The sequence below is a fragment of the Brassica oleracea genome, chromosome C8 (assembly GCF_000695525.1).
Source record: "Brassica oleracea var. oleracea cultivar TO1000 chromosome C8, BOL, whole genome shotgun sequence".
Taxonomy (NCBI): Eukaryota; Viridiplantae; Streptophyta; class Magnoliopsida; order Brassicales; family Brassicaceae; genus Brassica; species Brassica oleracea.
In genome coordinates, this window is record NC_027755.1 from 24869175 (window position 1) to 24881158 (window position 11984).

The 11984-nt window shown below is 29.7% G+C and overlaps 1 pseudogene; it reads right to left on the reverse strand.

Moving 5' to 3' along the window:
- Positions 1-2072: 2072 nt before the first annotated feature.
- On the reverse strand, positions 2073-3881 carry LOC106311118 (annotated as a pseudogene).
- Positions 3882-11984: the final 8103 nt, after the last annotated feature.

An 11984-nucleotide genomic window follows, 5' to 3' on the forward strand; every position in this document is an offset into this window, starting at 1 on the left:
AAAAAAAAAAAAAATGTTAATGGCATTTTCGTAGATAAAATGCAGGTGTGGGGTTAAAATCTCAAAAAAAAAAGAGTCAAAAGAAAAGGTTAGTTTTCTGTTTGACTCCAAGTTTTGAGTCACTTTTGCAAAAAAAACCCAAATGAACTAGATGTTGTACTATCTACGGAATAAAATTTTGCCGGACCAAAACGTAGGAATTGTTGTTGACCAACTTGCACATGTTCGTAATATAATGTTAGTTAGTACACAATAAGTGAAAAGAATAACGCATACAATACGTGAAAAGAATTACGCAAAGATTTGGTCAAAAATAGAATAATGCGAATTGCCAAGTTGCAAACAATTTGTGGGAACAAAAAAAATAAACCACAAACATTACTGTAAACTAAGGCTACAAAAGAAGAACAATCTTGTCCTTGTTATTAATTTTTAAAGTTTGGATTTCTAATTAATGATCTTTCTACACTTTGAATCGTTTCTTAATAACAAATAGGAATGCAATCTTCTTCATGGCAATGCATTTTTTTTTTTTTAAGAGAACAATTTATTTTTTTAGTGTTGTGTATAAAGTTTGATTGGACCATTTCTTGACGAATTCGTTTTACCCGAAATCGTGATCTAATTAACAGACAAAAGTCATAATCACTAAGCTATTCATCTAATCTTTTTCATGTAATTTTTTTCTTAGGGGAAAAGAAAATGGTAAGGCCAAAGTGGACTGTGGACACACATCTAACTTTGGTGCGAATAAACTGGTGAAGCGTCAGCATCACGGTCGCTATAACATACAAGATTAGATACGTACCTGAAAATGCCGTCATCATCAAATAAGCTGCTTCCATGTCAAAAGTTGCTTCTTTTGCATCATTTTCTGAATCTTCATTTGCTTATTTTCTTCTTCCGGAGTCTTCATTCTCTCGTGTTAGTTTGCCGTAAAAATGGTGCATAAGTGCTCGATTGTCTGTTTAGTATAATGTTAAAAATAAATATGATTTTTTTTTCCAGTTTTGTTTGTAGCATCAGATGTTTTGATTATCGTGGCCACCACAACTAGATCCTAATCCATCAAAGGTTAAACACTTTCACTTGATCCGGCCACCTGAAAACATAGAGTGGTGGCCGATTATTAAGATCAGGATTGCTTCAAATACATTATTGATAATGTGTTTGCTTACATAAAAAGATCACACATAATGTGTATATAGAAAACATTTTTTCACAAAATGTATTTCTTTTTCCCAATGTGCTAATGCAACCGCAGAAAATATTGGGAAAGAGACCAAAACTCTTGTCTGATAAATAAAGTGAATATTAGTATAATGATGTCTCTGTGTGAGCTTTCTTCTGTCAGCTATTAATCAGACAGACAGTCCCATGTGTGAGGAAGATACACGTAATCTTATCATATATCAGCAACAAACCTCACATGGCCCGTTTCCAATCCAGACAGGTGGGGAAGTTTAGTCTTCGGATAATAGTTTTTTTTTTAATTTTTCCTGTCCTCTAAAATTCACTTTTGTATTTGAGAAAAATATAATTTTTTTCTCAATAATCTATGTGAATTTCCATTCTATATCAAGAAACAAAATCTCCAACTATAAAACATCAGAGAGACAATACACAGAGATCATCCTTTTCAAAAATTGTTCTCTATGATCCATATAGCTTAGTAGCAATCAAAAACTTATATCAGTGATCCTGGATAGAGATGAAAGAAAAGAGAAAATTGCTCATTTGCTCTCAAGTACTTACCATATGTCCTGGATTTAATACTTATAATTAAATATATTAGGTCCTAATTATCAACCAGGATTTGAGCAAAACTTTGTATTCAGCACATCTATTATAGATGAATTAAGAAAATAATACATGTGAGGTGAAGAAATTCTCGTAACTGCATTCTCAAAGTGAAATTTGTAAATTTATTTCGGGAATGAAAAAAATAAACAAGAAAGAGAATTGTTTGAAAAAATGCAAACTGCTTATGAACAATCCACAACATCCTTCATTCCCATAGACAAAGCCTGTGGCCAGTGCAGCAGGAAGAAGAGAGGAATTGGACATAAAATCTAGAAGAAACTGTTAACGAATCTTCTTTCACTGGGGAGAGGTTTGAATATCTACCTCAAACATCACCGAGACGTCTTTTCGAGTCTGTTTCACAATGGTGAGGACAAGATGCTTCAAACCAGGAAGTCCCCAGAAAGCATCAATAAGATCAGACATTGAAGGAGAATAATTCTCAGACCTTCGCACTTCCATCTTAGCAACATTCACAGCAGTCCCATCAAAAGGCTTTTTTGCACGAGCATGGTAATTTTGCTTCTTCATCATCTGTACAAGATCTAACGCCTCTTCACCCTTGTTGATTTCATGCAGCTTGTCTATAACACCCTTGTAAGTAGTTCTCTAAGGCTTCACATTAGCATTTTTCACCTTCTTCTTTAGGAACTTGCACGCCTCCTCGATCCTGTTTTGGCTAAGAAACATACCTACCATGACATCAAGCAATCCAGAGTCGATAACCAACCTTTCTCCATAATATTCTCGAAACACGCAAAAGCCTTATCAACCTCATTGTTCTTGAAGTACCCTTGGATCAGAACAGTCCAAGTTTTTACATCGGGAAACAATCCATCCGCTTCCATCTGATCCAGGATACCACACGCTTCTTCTAATCTCTTAGCTTTACAAAGACCAAACACGAGTTGACTGTAAGTGATGTTATCCGGCTCATAACCAGCATCTCTCATAGCCTTCATGGTATCTCCCGCTTCGTCAAACCTAGCTAAACTGGTTAAGTACCTGTGGATTCCATCATAAACAGCCTTCGAGAGAGGCTTCCCAGTTGATTCATACTTCCTCGAAACCCGATACACCAGATCCAAATCCGGACTGGGACCAGCTGATAAAGACTTCAAGAAAAGACTACAATCTTCAACGGATGGCTTGAACGGACCATCCGTCATAAACTCGTAAAGCTTCACCGCCTCAATCATCATTCTAGACTTCTGAAACTGTCTTGATACTTTTATGTAAGTGTCGAAATCAACCTCGTGCCCTGCCTCCTTCATCTCATCGACAACACTCCAAAACTCTGCGACCGAGCTAGGCCTTGCCAGAACCCTCAAGGCTGCGTTATAAGTAACGGTACTGTGTTTGTAACAACCACCGACCCAACGGAGAAATGAAAAAGCTTTCAGAGGATGTTCCTTTAGTCCGTTCAACACTCGGATAACGAAGTTATGATCAGACAAAGGGAGTTTCATACCCTGAAGCTGCCTCTCAACTTCACAACCCCAATCCTGTTTCGAAACAGAAGCAGAAACATTGTCTGCAACAACATACATTGCGTTATCATTATAGAACCAAGCTAAAGCCTTAGCGTCTTTGTAGCTCTCTCTGTTAAGCAAAGTATAGATAGTCTTGTACGTTTCCTCGTCCAGACAAAACCCTCCTTGTTTCATATCCGTAAGAGTCGTCCGAAACCTTTCCATGGGTCTCTGCTGCACTAGTATCATCCTCAGCATCGTGCTGTAAAGTGGAGAACTTGGAGTAAGATCTGATTCTCTGATGACCCAGTCGAGAAAGGAATAAGCTTTCTCTGGGTGCTTAGCTAGTTTCCTTAGAACGTAGATTGCAGTCTCGTGGGTTAGACGCGTGTCTGGTTTTCTCAGTCCTTCCACTACTTCTTTAGACCAATCGCTTTCGAGGACTAACTGAAGCATAGACTCTGGTTTTGAGGAAAAGGAGCGGAATTGCCACGGAGAATTGATGGACGAAGAAAAACCCACCTGAACTCGGCTTAGATAGGAACGGTTCGAAGTCTTTGAGTAAGCGTTTCGAAGAGAAGACAGGACTGCCTTTGATTTGTACATGGCTACTATGTCTGAACAAGAGGAAGACGAAAACGTGCAGTAGGGTTTAAGTAATAATACATTTTCACGGGGGTTTAACAGCCTCCTAAACTCTGCGTTTTATCTGAAGATATTTTAAGTCAAAAGCCCATTTGTTCCGTCTTCTCTAGGATTCGCTTACTAACAAGATGGCCAAGAGGCCGAGTTTATTTGTATATATTACTGATAATGTTTTTATATATTTGATCATTTTATTTATGCATATATACTGTTTTTTTATTGTTATTATATAATTTTTTTCCGATGGACCAGATCAATTTTTATCAAAAATTGTGAACCTAAACTATAATTAATATATTATGGGTTGATCGGATTGGACATTAAACAAATTATAACACAAAATTTTTATTTTTTTCCACCGAACACATTCTTGAAAACAGTGAATGTATTGTTTCCACAGTTGAATTATTTTGACACTTATCTTCCATATAGTTTTGAAAGGTTTCAGATCAACCATCGAACTGATACAAGTCATTTTAGTGCTTTTAGTCGTATTCTTAAGGAAAAGTTATATTTTGTAATTTAAATTTGTTTTAAAAAACTCAAAATATAACATATAAGAAAAAATCTAACATATACGAAAAATATAAAATATAATATTTCCTCATTTTCTGTAATTTAAATTCGTTTTAAAAAATTTAAAATATATCATATACGGTTTCTTTATTTTTTTGTAATTTAAAGTCATTTTAAATAACTCAAAATATAACATATAAGAAAAAAACTAATTTTTTTATTATATGGTTAATGTGATTGTTTAATTTTTTTAATAATATAAAATTAAACAAAAATGTAGAATGATGCAAAAATTGTTATCAAATCTTTATTATTCATAGTCATTAATTGTCATATATATGTTAATCATATTAGGTATTTTTGTAGCTTTTATTTAAGGAAATAATACACGATTCTTATATTTTGGGTTAATATAATGTTCCCTAATAATTAGATTTGGACTAATATTTTTTCAATTGATTCTAAAACTGCCACGTAAGCTAAATTGTCATCATAATTAAGTGGGGGTTATTGGTTTAAGAATTTTTAAAGAATTATAAAATTTTAAGAATTGATGGTTATTGGTTTATGGATTTTAAAAGTCTTTCCAAAATCCATTGTTATTGGTTTAAAGACTTTTAAATTTTATTCAAATCCTTTGTTATTCAAAATGTTTAGTTTTTATTGATTTTGCTATTGTATTAAGTTCTATGGTTATTGGGAACTAAATTCTTTATATTTTTACTCATAAGCTAGACTTTGAAAATAACATGCCTACTCATAAGATTTCTGAAATCTGTGTACTAATAAATACATTCCCACACTTTATGATATTTTTCTTGTCTGACATGTGATTTTCAGAAGATCTCTTTGTCGGTAAGTTTCGTATTTGGTGTTTTCTAGCATAATTTTTCGTTTGTAAGAGTGGTGTCTCAAAAAAAATGTCAATGAAAACAAGACTGTTAAAAATATGTCATCTAGTATGAAGATAAAAAATGATTATTTTCACAACATAATTAAGAACAAACTATGCATAACACAAATAACCAATACCATAAAACGCAATTGTCTATGTAAACACACCAAACGATAATATAATAGTGTCTCATCGAAATTCATTGTTAAAAAATTTCTATAACTTTTTTTGTACCTTAGAAGCAAAAACTTTTTGAAAAACTATATTGTGCAAATTCTTAATAATCAATGATAATCTATAGAAATCAATACAAAAATCAATAGAAAATATTTGATAGAAATTAGGAAACATTTGTGAAATCTACTAAACTTTTAAAAATCTGTCAACTTCTAAAATCACTAAACTCTTTCCAAATTCTGGTTCCAATAAACCCCCCTAAATGACAATTAAACAAAGTCTATTTTTAACTAGTATAAACTTAAGGTTGCAACTTTTTAAATGACCCTCGATTAATATATACAAGACTGGAGAGTGAAGGTACAAGAAAGAAAATCATAACTAGACATTTTGTGAAATAATTCAAAATTTTCATGTCATAGAATAAATGTTAAAATACTAAATTAATATAAACTGAAATCATCTTTTATCTCTGTCACTCTGTGGTTAACGAAACAAAACAGCTAATTTTATATATAATTGTAATAGTTTTATAAATACTAGAATTATATAAATGAAATTCATTTTATGGTCGATAAAACAAATTAAGCAGATAATTTCCTATGATAATTGTAACAATTTCATAATTTGCACCAGACATTAGAGAACCTACATTCATAATACATTTTAAATAACAACTACAAGTAAATGGATATGTAATAAAAGTATAACATAATCACAGTTTCACACGTGACGACAAATTAACTTCTTCTTTTTTGAGAAATATTACAAGACGATTCTACAGCCGGCAATTCTACCTGTCTTATGAGGATTTACATCTGACTGCATCATTCTCAGCCGTCCTATGAGATCCATGTCTGACGGTACTCATTGCGCCATGCCGAAGATTTCCTATATGTTTTTTCTCCATAAATCTGCATAATTCGCCTTTGCTGGGATTCGAAACCAAGACCTCCTGGTGTAGAAGCATTAATGAACCCTTAGTCAAACCACTTGACTACGGAGGCTTCCAACTACAAATTAACTTAGTTGGTAGATTAGTCCAGCAATATCATTTGCAGCAGTGTTGAATGAGTTTGTTTTGGCTAACTTAGTGCATCAACTTAATTGGAGATTACCGGCTGAATCTACAGAAGTTAAAACCAATGTCGCTGAATCAACCGGTACTGTGATTCATCGCATGTTCCCTCTTTACGCCATTGCATCATCTACTACGTGACCAAGTCATTATATATAGCAACTTTATTATGTTTTATGTGTAATAAACATGTTTACTCTTTTGAAAGTTGAAACTATATACTAGCAAAGAGATGTTTGTGATTTGAGTTCTTGAGTAAGTAGGCTAATTTAGAAAGTCAAGTGATGAGCTCATAAAATTCATTGTTTGTAGAACAAGCTTACAAGCATATTCAGTAACAAGCATATTCAGTTCCCTCTCACTTTATATTGATACTCATGTTTTAGAATTAGAAGCATTCGTACTCCAAAACACAGAAAATCATCCCAATAACATCCACGTACAGTAGAAACTATATAAATTAATACTCAATAAATTAATAAACACTATAAATTAATAAAATTCTTCGGTTCCAAATTGGACTTGTTCAAAATATGACACAAACCGATAAAATAATAAGATAATAATCTTTTACAAAATTATATGATCTCATTAAAATCATAAATTAATCACTTATATATTTATATATTTTATATATAGAATTTAGATCTCATATACACACACAAAAACCATAATTAAGAAAATATCATTTCACTGTTTTTGGTATTCTGGACAATTTTATAATCCAGTTTTACCTTTCATCCACGTTCTATTTCCTCTCTCTCCCATTTTCTCTTCTCCTACGATTCCCCTTAAATTCTCAGCATCATTTCACTTTTTTTTCCTCTAATGAATTCATCTTCATCTTTCTTAACCATAAGCAAAATTTAATCCACCATTGCCTCGTGTCTCCTCTCTTTTGCTATTGTCGTTGTCTCTTATAGCTTCTCCAGAACCGCAGCTGAAAAAAAAATCATCATTATCGAAACAGTAGGCAAGCCTCACGATACCGTGACAACGATCATCACCAGACATTTCACCGCCGTGAATCTTTTTTTGCTAGATATGCTCCATCCAACTCAGTGTATAGCTCTAGTGTGTACGTCTCTCTCAACGTGTTCATTTATTTAATCGCTCCAGCGGTCTGCTAAAATTTGAGAACAACATGGAGGTTCAAAGCGATTAATTTGCATACCAGAGAGACTGATACGACAACATGAATCTCACAAATTTCAACTAAAGTTAGTTGTAGCTATTATGTAACAAATTATGTTGTTGTTAGCTGATAAACACTACAAGAAAACATAGTAATTCCTGACTGAATTTTTGACGGAAAAGATATTCATCGGAAATTTCTGAAGAATTTCCGAGAAATATACAATTTTACCATTCGTCGGAAATATCCTAGGACTTTCTGATAAATATTCTTTCGTTGGAAATAATCGACGAAATACCAACGATTGCCGAGGAAAATTAAACGATTTAGGGTATAGATTTGGGGTTTAGGTTTTTGTTAGAAATTTGTCGGAAATTTCTGATGAAATTTTGAAGGAAATTCGTCTGAAATTTCAGAAGAACTACCGACGAATTTATTCCTAGGATATTTTCGACGAAATTTTGACGAATGGTAAAATTTTAGTAGCTAATTCGTCAGATTATATTTGAGTTTTAGATATGAAATATTTAAAATAAATGTTAAAACCGGATACCTACAAGATCACCTTGACATATATTAAGTGATAAATATGATGTGGATTAATAATACCTCAATTATTTAAAGCTATATATATATATTCTCGCGATGGATGCATCGACGGATACATAACTTTTCTCATTAACACTTATATACTTAAGAAAATAGTTTACGGTGACCCATCATAAAATCTTGAATTTGTGTGTGTTTCAAGTGTATTCAAACATTTTGAAGATAATAAACCTTTAAAAATCATCAAATTTGTTTCAATGGCTATTATCGGTCTATTTTTGCTATGTTTCGAAACCCTAATACGTATTTTATCGAATCATAGGAAACTTCTGACGAATTTTTGACTAATAACTTCCAACGAATATGACGAAAATGGTATATTCCGACGAATTTCCGACGAAAATTATATATTCTGACGAATTTCCGAAAAATGGTATATTCGTCGGAAATTGAACCGCCTAATTTTTCGTGAAGCACCAAAATAAAAAAAGTTCGACGGATTTTCGACGACATCAATTCGTCAAAATGCTTTAATCATAAAAAAAAGAAAACAAATGGGGAAATTTAATGTTTACCACTTTCATGGTACCACTTTTCATCTTTACCACCACTAAAGGGATATTTTTAAAAATACCTTCTTCAGTAAGTGGCAAAAGACTTGTATACCCTTGTTATTTATATATATAATAAATCATTATTTAAACAAATAAAAAAATATTTTTTTTATGTTTTCAAATTATTCTTTTTCAAATTCGAACTTTTTTATAAATTTTGTTTTTTTTGAATTTGTTTTTAATTTGTTTTTATTTTTTTTTTAATTTTATTTTTGAAAATCGAAATTTATGTTTGAAACTATTTTTTTAATTTTTTTTTATATTTTCTAAGTATCTATTTATATATTTATTAGAATCTTAAATTTCATATTCCAAAAACTCTACCACACCCCTCAACTCTAAACCCTAAGTCTAGATTAGTTAACCCTAGGATATAAGTGTCTTATACTCTTCATTAAAAGTGAGGGTAAAAATGATTAGTGTAAACATGAAAATTGATACTATGAATGTGATATTTGTGGCAATTTCCCATAATTTTTAGTGTCCCATTGGTCTTGTTCTTTATATATATAATAAATAATTATTTAAATTAGAAAATAATAATTTTTTTATGTTTTCATATTATACTTTTTCAAATTCGAACTTTTCGAATTATGTTTGAATTTTTTTTTTTCAAATTTTCTTTTGAAAATCGAAAATTATGTTTGAAACTATTTATTAATTTTTTTTTTAATTTCTTCAGTATATATTTATATATTTATTAGAAACTTAAATTTCATATTTCAAAAACCCTACACACCCCTCAACTCTAAACCCTAAGTGTAGATTACTTAACCCTAGGGGTATAAGTGTCTTTTATCCTTCATTAAAAGTGAAGGTAAAAGTGATTAGTGTAAACATAAAAGGAGGTACTATGAATGTGGTATTTGTGGCAATTTCTCTTATGTTTTTTAAATTTTTTTTTAAACAATTTCACTTTTAAAAAATGTTTTCAATTTATGAAACATTTTTCTGTTTTTAGATTTAATTGAAACCCTTTTTTTTCAATTTTTAGAAAAAGGTTTCAATTACAAATTTTTAAAAAATATATATTAACGTTTTCATTTTTTTCTATTTATTTTTAGATTTAATTAAAACCTTTTTTCAGTTTTTAGAAAACGGTTTCAATTACAAAAAGTTTTTAAAATATATAAAAACGTTTTCACTTTTTCTAAAAATAATTTTAATTTATTAAACGTTTTATGTTTTTAAAATTTTATAAAAATTCTATAATAAACGATTTTAAAAATAATTATATTAGAAAAAAAAAATTCTAGTTTTAAATTTTATTTTATCTATATAGAGAACTAAAATATTTATTTTAATTGATTTCGTCTAAAATTACTCTGGCGGAGTTTCGTCGAAAATTTATCCGTCGGAAATTCGTTAGAAATCCCGACGAAAAGTTTTTTCCCGAGGAGATAGAACCGACAATTTTTTTCGTCGGAAATAGCTTATTCTGGCTGATTTCCAACGAAATCGACCATAGGAAACAAGTTGTTTTCTTGTAGTGAAATATTTGGTTAGTTAATATACATTAGGTATTGTGAGGTGATACATGTGTTTGCTTATATGTTATCAAACTGTTGTAGCCGCTAAATGATATAAATTGGGTAGATGTTACAAAAAAAAAAAGTTGATACATGTTTGATTAGTTGTTATAAAGCATGTTACCAAATTTTAAAAATGATTGGTAAGAATTTATAAATAGCTTTCGTTAGATGATACATGATATGTTATATCATCTTCATTGGTGATATATTAGAAATTGTTATTGTCAAGGATGATATGATATATTTTTTAAAAAAAATCTAAATTTTATGAATTAATATTCTGTTTTTGTTTATTTTAATTTAATCTTAGTTAATTTTTTTCAATTTTTAGTTATTTTTATTTAATTTTCTAAATTTTTATATAATTTTCTGGTTTTTATTTAATATATAATTTTTTTGGTTTTTTATTTAATTTTATGAATTTTCATTTAATTTTCTAATTTTTATTTAATTTTCTGAATTTATTTTATTTTATTTTATTGATTAAATAATTATTTTTTGAGAAAAGAACCTGAAACGTCGTCTTTTTACCTATACAACCGGTCAACTTTTTACTTTGAAAGTTAAAAGTATTAGCGAAAAAACTTCAAAGTTTAAAGTGTCAATAAGTGACACTTTCTGAATTTTTATGTGATTTTCCTATTTTAAAATCTAGGTTGATTTATTTGAAATCAGACGTGTCATGAGTTTCCTAACTTTATATTTTACTAGGGTTTTATCCTCGATGAATAAACAATTAAGTGAACATAGAAGGCATTTAGAAATTTAGAATTTAGAAATATTTAAATTAGAGTTTAGAAAATTTTAGACTACTCTTATTTAACATTAGCATTACTGTTTGTTATTTAAATATTTTCATTATTTTTTTATTTTATTTTTTTAAACTGCAACTTTTATTAAGTTTGATTAGAATTTATTAAGTTTGATTAGAAATTACAAACTCATTGTGAAGTTCATTAGTAATACATGGGGGAATAAAATTATGAAAATTAAAGAAGCTTGATTTGTTCATTTTTTTTGTTTTGTTATTTATTATTAAAGATAATATGATTGTTTTACCATTAAAATTTGACATGAATATATAATTGTTTTATTTATTTATCAAGTTTGGTTCTATCTTATTATGATAATAAGTAGACGAAACTTTTTGAGAATACAAATCATAAATTATTTCTTGCTTTTGAATGTTTGTTTCTTGAATTATTTACTACTGCCTTTTCCCTATACATCTCATATATATTAATTGGGAAGCATTTGAAAAATTAGAACTTTAATTTTGTATTAATTAAAAAAAACCTCAAATCCTAGGTGGCACTTTAAATGCTTTCTAAATTCCATTTTAAAGAATTCTAAAGCATCTAATATAAAGTATAGTTTAATCTAATGGTGTCACATTATTTCATAATTATATAACAGTATAGAACATTATATTAACCTAAAATATAAGAAATTTTTATTATTTCCTTAAATAAAAGCTACAGAATTACCTAATATGATTTACATTTATATGGTAATTAATGGTTATAAATAATAAAGATTTGATAACAATTTTTGCATCCTTCTTCATT